Genomic DNA, 10,756 nt, shown 5'->3' with positions numbered 1-10,756 from the left:
GGCTTTGGAAAGCAGCACCAATTGAATAAGTATATCCTCTCATAGGAGGTACTTTGAAGGCTTACTTTTGTTTTAATTTAGCTTTGGCATACCTATTTAAAAATAGCATTGATATTTAGTAATAATGTATATAAAATTATGATTTTGTTTTGACATTTAGTCTAATTTTAATTTTTATTACACTAGAGACCTGAACTTCAGTGGAGTTTATTTTTGCATTTTGGAGTACTCTAATTCACTGAGGATGCTCTTCCATAGAAAAATCTAATTTAGGCAAGACTGTATGAAACTGGAAACCTTAACTACTATGAGGTGATAACAAAAAGTTATGCTACATGCAGGTAAAACTGGCAAATGCTTCAAAATTACATGAGAAGACAGGTGTAGTCAAGCTATGTCATCTTCAGTTCCCAAGATATTTTACATTTTTCTGGACTTTTCTGCCTGAGACATAAGTTAGGAACCAAATGATATCATTAAAATTCAGCCAGCATCTCAGGATACAATTTTACTCTGTTTAACTCAAATGCTTGGTAAAATTTTGGATGCAATTTTTGCATAATTTCCAAATGTTCCTTTTGCTCTGAGCTGTATTTTGTATATTCTACTTCCAAATCACTGCTAACAACAAAACAGACAATAAAAAATTAAGAAAAATGCACATTTGAATGAAAACTAAGTTATTATAATCCTCATACCAGGTAATAATATTCAACAAAATTTCCACACCTTCCATTAGATTCCATAATTGGGATAATCAGTATAAATAGACACAGAGGGGTGAGAAAGTAAATGTGGGCTACATAATATGCAGAGAAGTGGATGGGGTGGGGAGAGAAAGTGAGACAGGCAGAGAGAAAGAGATAAACTATCTAAACTTCATGAAAATCTATTATAATAATCTGTACTCATTTCGGAGACACCTAGATGATTACGAGGAGGCCAGATTAGTTGAAGGCTTCTCAGCTACCAAACCTTGTCAATGACTCATGGATGCTTTCCACAGATGGTCTTGTTATTACTCCATTGAGAACTATATAAATCATTTATCTTCCTGCAAACAACCTATCAGTTGGATTAAGGAACAGACTGATAAACTACTATGTTCTGTTCTACTATGTTCTGTTCTTTAGTCAGCAGCGTCCAAACGAAATGGCGTCTCTACTTGAGTACAACTATTATAAAGAACAACTATTAAAAAGAACCTCAGCAAAGACTAATAAAGGGGTACAGTGTTGTATGCAATAGCACACGCATGCGTGTGTGTGTGTACATGCATGTGTTTGTACAGGTGTTTGTGTACGTCTGTGTAAGAAACAGACAGACATAGAGTGACAGGAGGAAACAGAAACCAGAATAACAGACAAGGGAGTTCTTCAATGGCAAAGACGTAATCTACTCATGTTTTATGCCAAGCATTGTTTTGGTACATATGAGATTTTCGAAATAAAATATGGCTGGAGTGATAGGCCAAAATATAATTTGTAAGACATCAGAAACATTACTGGGTCAGCAATTTAACACAGAAAATCACATCCTAAGATAACATGGTTTTGTAGTTCATAAAACGTACTTTAAAAGCCAAGAGATGAATGCTTTGAGTCTGCAAATTGGGACTTTAATATGATGTTTAAGTTTCTTTGAAATTAGGCTCCAATAAAAACTGTGTAAAATGAACATAACATTTCAAGAATAGTTACAAAGAGTTATTTTAACTTTAAGCTGTCTGCAATTCAGTGAGAATTCCCTTGTTAAACAATCAGTCCTAGTTTAAGTGATGCTATTATCACTAGGAGCCTCACAAATGAGTATAAACAGGGTATTGCCCCTCAAGACTGCTTTTTAAAAACCTGTCAAGTGTTCTTTCTTTCCATCTCTTCACCGAGTGAGTTATTCTAGCACTGAGCAATTTGTGCATCATGTATCTTCATCTTTTGTGCTCAAAAAAGGTAATAATTTTCTGATTTCAGCTCTGTGAATAAGTATACTTAATGTGTCAGGTGTTAAGTAAATTGATGAACATTACCAACTCTGGTTTGTAATTATTAGAAAATGATCATAGAATCATCGAATCTTAGAGTTGGAAAATGATCTATAGTGATCAGTTTCATTAGGAAAACAATTTGTACAAACAAAACTTTAGACAGGAGCACAACACATAAGAAGATGGCTATTTGGGTGGAATAAATGTATTTATGTTTAATTGATAATTACTTATTTGTTATAAAGTGAACGATAAGAAGAGTGTTTTGTGAGGAATATTGTGCTATGGTAACAGAAAATTTCTCAATCTCAGTAGTTTAACAAGCAGTTTATTTCTCCTCCACAAAGCTTGTTGCATTTCCAAAGAATCTCATGAGCAACTTGTTCCAAGTAGTGACATAGTGGCTCTGCTGCTTTGCACTTTCAGTTCTGTTATATGAAACATAGGTCAAGTCCATAATCACTACAGCAAATCAAGAGAAACTCAAGAATAATATCAACAATTAAATGTCTCAGTGTGTGATTCTTGTCACTTCTGCTTCAAATACATTGGCCTCATCATTAGTCTGCCTAACTACTAAAGAATGCAGAATTATAATTCTCGCATTCTTCCAGAGGAAAAAGAGAGCTAGATATGTGCTGCTAGCAGAATATACCACAGAAAATTTATAGAATTGGTATTACTAGTTAGCCAAAGTGCATGTTTAGGTAACTCTGATAGATACTAATGAATTATCCTGCAAAATGATGTTAAGTATTAAGGCATTAAAATATATTTTAATATATGGGCTAATATTCTTCTTAAAAAATTCTGGACACTTTTACATATGTATTATTCCTCATGAAATTTGGTTTCACTTTATTAATTTAAAATGTTTTGTTGACATTTAATGACATTGCATTAATTTAGTAATTTAATTTAACAAGGGTTTTCTTAATAGTTTTACTACCTTAGAAACAACTATTTTTTCAAATATTATTTATATTCTTCAATACAGTGTAATTGCCATCATAGAGGTAGAATAATTTTTATAAAAATATACCAAGAATGGTATATATTACTTACATAGTATGTAATTGTATGCTATTCAAACATGATTATACATCATTTAGTGAGAAGGATACATTCAGAGAAATAAATTGTTCACATGACTTTGTTGTGTAAACATCATAGAGCATACTTACACAAGCCAGCTGGCATAGCCTTCTACACGCATGGGTCATATAGTATTGCCTATTGCTCTGAGGTTATAAACCTGTACATAATGTTACTGTACTAAATGCTATAAGCAATTGCAGCACTATGGAAAGTGTTTGTGTATCTAAATATATCTAAAGATAGAATAGGTACAGTAAAAATACAGTATGAAATGTTTTTTAAAAGGTGTATCAGTGTAGGACACTTACCATGAATGAATCTTGCAGAACTGGAAGTTGCTCTGAGTGAGTCAGTGAGTGAGTGGTGAGCAAATGTGAAGCCCTAGGATATTACTGTATATTACTATAGACTTTATGAACGCTGTACACTTACACTGCACTACATTTATTAAAATATTTTACTTAATAATAAATTAATCTTAGCTTACTGTAACTTTTTACTTTATCAACTTCGTAATTTTTTAACTTTTTGACTTTCTGTAATAACACGCAACTTAAATAGCAAACACATACATCTGCATAAAATTGTTCTTTATGTATTTCTGTAAGCTTTTATTTTACATTTTTTATTTTTTTGTTTATTTTTAAAACTTTTTTGTTGTTGTTGAAAACTAAAACAAACACACACATTATCTGAGGCCTATAGCCTTAGGATCATGAGTATCATTGTCCCACTGGAAGGTCTTCAGGGGTAATTATGCGCATGGAATTGTCATCTCCTCTGCTAACAATGCTTTCTTCCGGAATGCCTCCTGAAGGATCTGCCTGAGACTGTTTCACAGGCAACTTTTCTTTATTTAATATGTCTAGTGTGGTAAATACATAACTCAGGAACATATTATCATTATCAAGTAGTATGTATTGTACATAATCATATATATTAAACTTTTACATGACTGGAAGCTCAGAAGGTTTACTTACACTAGCATCACTGCAAACACACCAGTAATGTGCTGCATTGCAATGGCTATGACATAACTAGGTGACAGGAAGTTTACAGCTCCATTCTAATCTCATGGGACCATCATATATGTGGTCTATCAGTGACTGAAATGTCACTGTGAGGCACATGACAGTAAATATTTATCATACTGGATAATAAAGGATCTGGTTTTGCATTAATTTTCCCATAGATTATTATTAATATCCTGGAAAGCGAATGATTTTTGTGTCCTATATTTGTTATTTGATTACATTACTAAACATATTATTATTTCAATAGCTCTTCAGTGAGATTTTTCAAGTTTCCCAGGTGAACAATTATATCACCTGAGAATAATGGTTATTTAATCATTTTCTTTTCCGTTTGTGCTTTTTCATGTCTGGTCACATTGACCTGCCCACTAGAATGACAAGTAATATTAAACATACTTTTATTTTTTCTCTGATTTTTGTTATTTGCCTGCTCAGATGAGTGTAACTATTGGTTTGGGTTAGGCACTCTATTCATAATAGGAAGACATCCTCTTATGATTAGATTTGAAAGTGGTATGAATGCTGAAATTATCAAATATTTTTCTAGCATCTATTATCATGATCACTTGTTTGTTCTTCTCTGAAGTTTTGATATAATGAATTATAACCATATGTTTTCTAATATTCAGTCTTTATTTTATTTTAGTAATAAACCTTAATTGATCATGTTATATTATTCTGATAGATTTAATTTACTAATATTTTCTTTATGCAATTTGCATAAGTATATGCAATGTTGGAATCAGGTGTATTCAGCTTAGTAGAATAATTTGTGCAGTATATATATTTTTTCATTTTTCAGCTTCTAAAGCAACATAAATTATTAGATCTTTAAAAAAGTGGAGAAAGAAAACTTACCTTTATACTGTCTAGTTCATTTTTTTAAAACTATGTTCTCAACTACTTGTTCTTGTCATTTTGCTTTTGGAAACTCCTTAAATCAATATTGGTCATTTGTATATTTTATAAAATTCATAACTCTATAAGTATTTTCAAATTTATAGCTATATCGATCTATATTACATAGATTTGAATATGATGATCCTTTAAAACTTACCGGCCTTTGCTGCATTGGCATTATCGTGGTGTTCTAAACTGTCCCTATTTGCATTTGTGTCTGTCTTTTCAAGCACTGGCTCTTGGATTGATTTATAAAGTCTGCTTATTGTTCTGTTGGTCAGATATTTAATTAACTAGGTATAATAATATGTCCAATTATAACTTATAATAATTATATTAATAAGCTATAATAATAATTATAATAATAAGCCAAGAGGTAAAGCTGATTTTACAGTCTGTATTCTTGTACTGGAGATCTTATATAAACTCACATCACTCTATTCTACATTTTGTGATCTTTCTTTCTTATCCACCTTGCTCCAAACAGAAAATAAAAAATGATTTTGGATATTTTACCTATCATTTACAAACTTCTGTTCAAAGTTTTATCCTTTCTACATCAATTTTAAATTTAACAGATTTATATTTCCTGTGATTGTTTCTTTTTTGTTTTTATATTTATTTTTATTGTCTTCTTAGATTAGAGGTTTTCACAGAGCTTCTTATAACAAGAAAATTCATAGTAAAAACTAGGTCCATTGCTTTTTTGTTTTATTGATTTATTCACTCAAATTTAGGGTGTTTATTTTTAAACAAGTTTGTTTAGATATAATTTGCATAAAACTAAACACACACACTTAGATGAGTTTTGACAAATGTATACCACCTTGTAACCACCTCCCATTCATGATATAGAACTTTTCCACATTTCATTAATCAAAAATGTTCCACATACAGCTTTCAATCTCACCTCTATCCCCTCATTCACTCAAACTCAATACTGGTTCTGGAAGATCACAGATGAATTTCTATGAGTATCTATTATTTTAGTATGTCCTATAATGTAATATAATTAGAATTATACTCTTTTGTGACTTATTTTTACTCATGCTTTGAGTCTTATCCATGTTGCTGTATTTATCTACAATGTGTGGAATAATATTTTATTGTATGGCTATGCTATGATTTGTTTATCCATTTATCTACCATGAACATTTAGTTTGTCTCCAGGTTTGGATATTATAAGTAAATTTACTATTAAAATTCACAAACACATCTTTTTGGCGGACAGATATTTTCATTTGGGGGTAAATGCTTAGGAGAAAAATTGCTGACTCATATGGTAAATATATGTTTAGCTCTTTGAGGAACTGTCAAACTGTGTTCCACATTAGTTGTTTAATTTTATAATGTTACTACAGCGATATATAAAACCTGTAGTTGCTTCAAATTCCCACCAACATTTGCTACTACCAATTTTTTTAAATATTAGCCACTCTAACAGTGTATAGTGATATCTCATTGCATTTTAGTTTTCAATTGCCAGGTGAATAATGATATTTTTGCACCTTGTCATGTCATTCATATGTCTCTTTTCATAAAGTGCCTCTGCAATATTTCAGTCTATTTACGAAAGTACTTGGTCATTTTCTTTTATTGAAGTCTAAATGTTCTTGACATATTCTGTATGAAAATCTTTTGTGAGATATATGTATTTGAATTGTTTCTTCCACTCCATGAATTGCTTTGATATTTACAATAGTATGTTTTAAAGAGATTTTATTTTGATGAATTTTAACTTATCACTTTTTTTTTGCTTGTTTTTTTTCAGTAGTTTTATGTCTCCATTTGTATATCTAGATCTATTATCTATTTGTAGTTCATATTTTGTTTGTGCTATGTGGGTAAAATTCAAAATTCATATTTTTTAGTATATACAGTATGTCAGCACCATTAAGAAATAACAGCTTTAAAAACGTATCATTTTTCTCATGAATTGCTACAGTGTTATGGTTGAAAAATAGTTATAATATAGATGTGAATCAATTTCTGGGACTTTATTTTTTCATTATCTTATATTGTCTGGTCTAAGTAAATGATAGAGAAACTCTTTTTAAAGAACTTCTCGATAACTTTATAGGAAGTCTTGAAGTCTTTGTTTCTCCATAGCATATTTTGTATTGTTTTTGTTAGAGCCAATTGTCTATTCTAAAGCATCCATTTCTTTCTTATAATTTATTTCTTTGTTGAGTTTCCCGTATTTCTCATTAAATCATATTTTCCTTTAATTGATTTAAGCACGATTTCTGACTAAGTACTATTTTTAAAGGGCTTTGCCAAATGCAGTGTCTGGTTATTTCAAAGTCAGTCTTTGATTGACTATGCTTTTTCTGGATACTATGGGTGCAAAGTTTATAATTTCTGTGGGCAATCTAAGCCTTAGTTGCATCACATAGACAATGAAAATAATATGTCATAGAATTTTAGGGTCTGGGACATTTATAGATTTAGATCACGTTCGGTATAATAGGTTCTTATACAATTCATTGTATTAAGGTCCAGCAACATTCAGAGTAACCAGCTTATATTTACAGCTCCTACAAGTTAAATGTTAAAATTAGAGTTAAATTACTAAGTGTTTATCTGAACTGTTGGGACGTTAATACAATGAAGGTTTATTAGGGTGGAAAACCTAAAATACTTCTGAAATCTTCATAAACCCCTAGCATATATTCAAACCCAAACCTCCTGCGCTCTTTAGCTGTATTTTTTTTTTTTTTTCTTTCTTTTTTTTTTTCGGACGGGATGTTTCGCTGCTTGTCTGCCCAGGGCGTGGATTGCAATGGTGGCCGATCTCGGCTCACCGCACCTCCGTTCCCAGGTTCAAGAGATTCTCCTACCTCACCTCCAGAGTAATGGATTTGAAGGCACTGCTCCACCACGTTCAGTTAGTTTGCTATTATATAGAACTGATTTCTCCATGTTGCTCAGGCTATGTCTAAACTCCCGACCTCAGTTATCCACCTGCTTCAGACCCTCCAAAGTGCTTGGTTTTTAGGATTTACATGCGTGAGCACTTGCCTGGCCTACTGTATATCTTATAATGGGGTTTGGTTTAGATTTGGTTTTCAATCGAATCTGAAAGTAGCCTGCAGATGAGTGATTGCTCCTGAGAGAAATTTCAAGAGCCTCAGACTGATGCCTAAAGTGGCAATAGAGTACTATTAGTTGTCTTCCACCGTGTTTGATTCAGCTGGAAAGTCACGTAGACCATTGGTTGTATCTTCCGTCTCTCACAACTTTATAAGCTATCTTTCCCGTAACCCTCAAGGCTGACATGTGCTCGCCCCAGTCTCAGCCTGAAGACTCCACAGGACCCAAAAAGTTCCAGAGAGCACCTTGCATTAATCCCCTCCTGCCCATACACTGTGAATCCCAACAGCTTTAGCCTCCCCTCGTAACATACTTTTTGGTCCTCACCCCAGTGTGACAGTCTTGCTAGCCTGGATTCCAGTTCACTGGTGCTGTATGTCAATTAAGCTTTTCTTCAAGATAAATAATGTAAAATAATTTTGGGTCTAGGGGCCCTCAGTGCTACTTCCTGCAGGATTGTCATCTTATTGGCCGTTCTTGACTTTGGCTTTATTCTCTTGGCTCACCCTAGGTCTCTAAATCCTAGCAAACATAAAGCTTTCAACACCTCAACTAAAATCCTACAGCTTCTTAACCAACCTCTCCTAATCTCACTTAGTCCAAATATATCGCCACTTACCCCTTGTTGCACTACTGTAACATTTGTCTTCCAGACTCTTTCATTCTCCTAAATGAGGTTTGCAAAAATAGAATAAAATTATTTTTATATCATTGCCATTAGCTATTCACATAACATATTTTATTTATAATCAAACTTACATTATAAATATAATGTAAAATAATAGACCACGACTCATGAAAGCTTGTTTTTAATACTATAATTGAGAGGAATACTTTTTAAAAAATTAGCAAATTTATTTCTGTTTTCTGACTATTAATCAGTATTCTTATTTATTCATTGCATATTATTTCAGAAGGTTCTTATCACATCTAAGAGGTTTGAAGAAGCTTCTTTCCCAGTACTTTTGATGCCCTTAGATGGAAATAGCATGATATAAGCTCATATATTTCTAATATTTCAGCCTTTCTTATTTATCCTCCCAAGAGGGTGTTTTTTTTATTTTATCATCAGAGATGTTGCTACACCCGTGATTCTATACCTGGTTATTGGGGACTCACAGGATGAAGAGAAATACCGAGCGCTTTCAATCTACTCAAATATAATGCACGCTACGCACATACCATCAGCATGCCACCCTACCTCTTAGAAAGACTGTTTTTACTGCGTTTCTAGGCAAAGCAAGAAGCGAGAAGAACGAGAAGGAGAAGGAGAAGAAACTCAAAGAAATTATTATTAACAGATCAATTAAAAGTGTAAGTATTTATGTATGTATAAAACTGTTTTACACATATGATGAAATAATTTTTTTTTTTTTTTTGAGAGGTGGTCTCGCTCTTCTTCGTCCCGCCCACGCTGGAGTGCCAGCTGGCGCCATCTCCGTCACTGCCACAGGCCCCAGCCCCCTCCCTGGGCTTCACGCCATTCGCACTGCCCCTCAGCCTCCCCAGTCAGCTGGGGCTACCAGCCCCCACCCACCAAGCCTGCGCTAATCTTTTCTATATTTTTATAGAGGACGCGTCTCTCACCCATGCTCACCAGACCTCCGCTCCGATCTCCTCGACCCTCGTGATCCGCCCGCCCTGCCCTCCACCCACCCAAAGTGCTGGGATTACAGGCGTGAGCCACCGCGCCCGGCCGAATTGAATATTTTTATGAAATAAAAGCACTTAAATACAGCTGATTACCTTTCTGAACATGGGAGAAATTCTTAGCAATTTCTGAGCACATAGAGTGAATACATTATAAATAGATAAAGAAAGGTTAAAATGGTTGTATTTCATTTTGGATGATAACAAATATGCTAACTTTCAAGAAAATTGGCAAATTCCATTTTAACCAAGCTCCTTTTTCTATTTAATATTCAGTTAATCAGAGCATGTAGATAACAAGATCAGCCTCCTCTCTGAGTCAGTTCTGTATTTGTGGGCTTATTTTTTTTCCAAGAACGTTGACTATTTATTTACTCTATAGAAGACTGAGTAAAATAGATTGCATTACCTTTCGTTCTAAATGCTAGTGTGTACATTCCATTAGAATGAAGATTCCAGGGCTGGAAAAGCGGTAAGGTTTTCAAAAGATAAGAAGTCTCTGGAAGATTTGGAAATCATCCTCATCTCTCTTTGCAAAAGGATAAAGTCCTTTTTCCTCTGTAACATAAATTAGTTGTAATAAACTTGTCCCTTGGTGTCCATGGGGAATTGTTTCCAGGACCCCCTCAGCCTCCTCCCTGTGGATAACAAAATCCATGGATGTTCAAGGCTCTTATATAAAAGGGCATTGTGTTTCCATATAGCCTAAGCACATTCTTTCATATACACTAAATCATCTTTAGATTACTTGTAATGCCTAATACCATGTAAATGTTATGTAAATAGTTGTTATACTTTATTGCTTTTATTTGTATTATTTTATTGTTGTATTGTTAATTTAAAAAATTTTTAAACATAGATGAATTCAGTGATGCAAAACCCAACGTTATGGAGGATACGTATTCAAAATGTGGACTAAGCAAAGGTATAGACTAATAAATTAATGTGACAAAATAGAGCCCATAAGCAGGCCCATATAGATATAGTCATTTGTTCT

The sequence above is a fragment of the Rhinopithecus bieti genome, unplaced genomic scaffold, assembly GCF_001698545.2.
Source record: "Rhinopithecus bieti isolate Rb0 unplaced genomic scaffold, ASM169854v2 scaffold_444, whole genome shotgun sequence".
NCBI classification, from domain to species: domain Eukaryota; kingdom Metazoa; phylum Chordata; class Mammalia; order Primates; family Cercopithecidae; genus Rhinopithecus; species Rhinopithecus bieti.
This window is presented reverse-complemented; position numbering follows the sequence as displayed.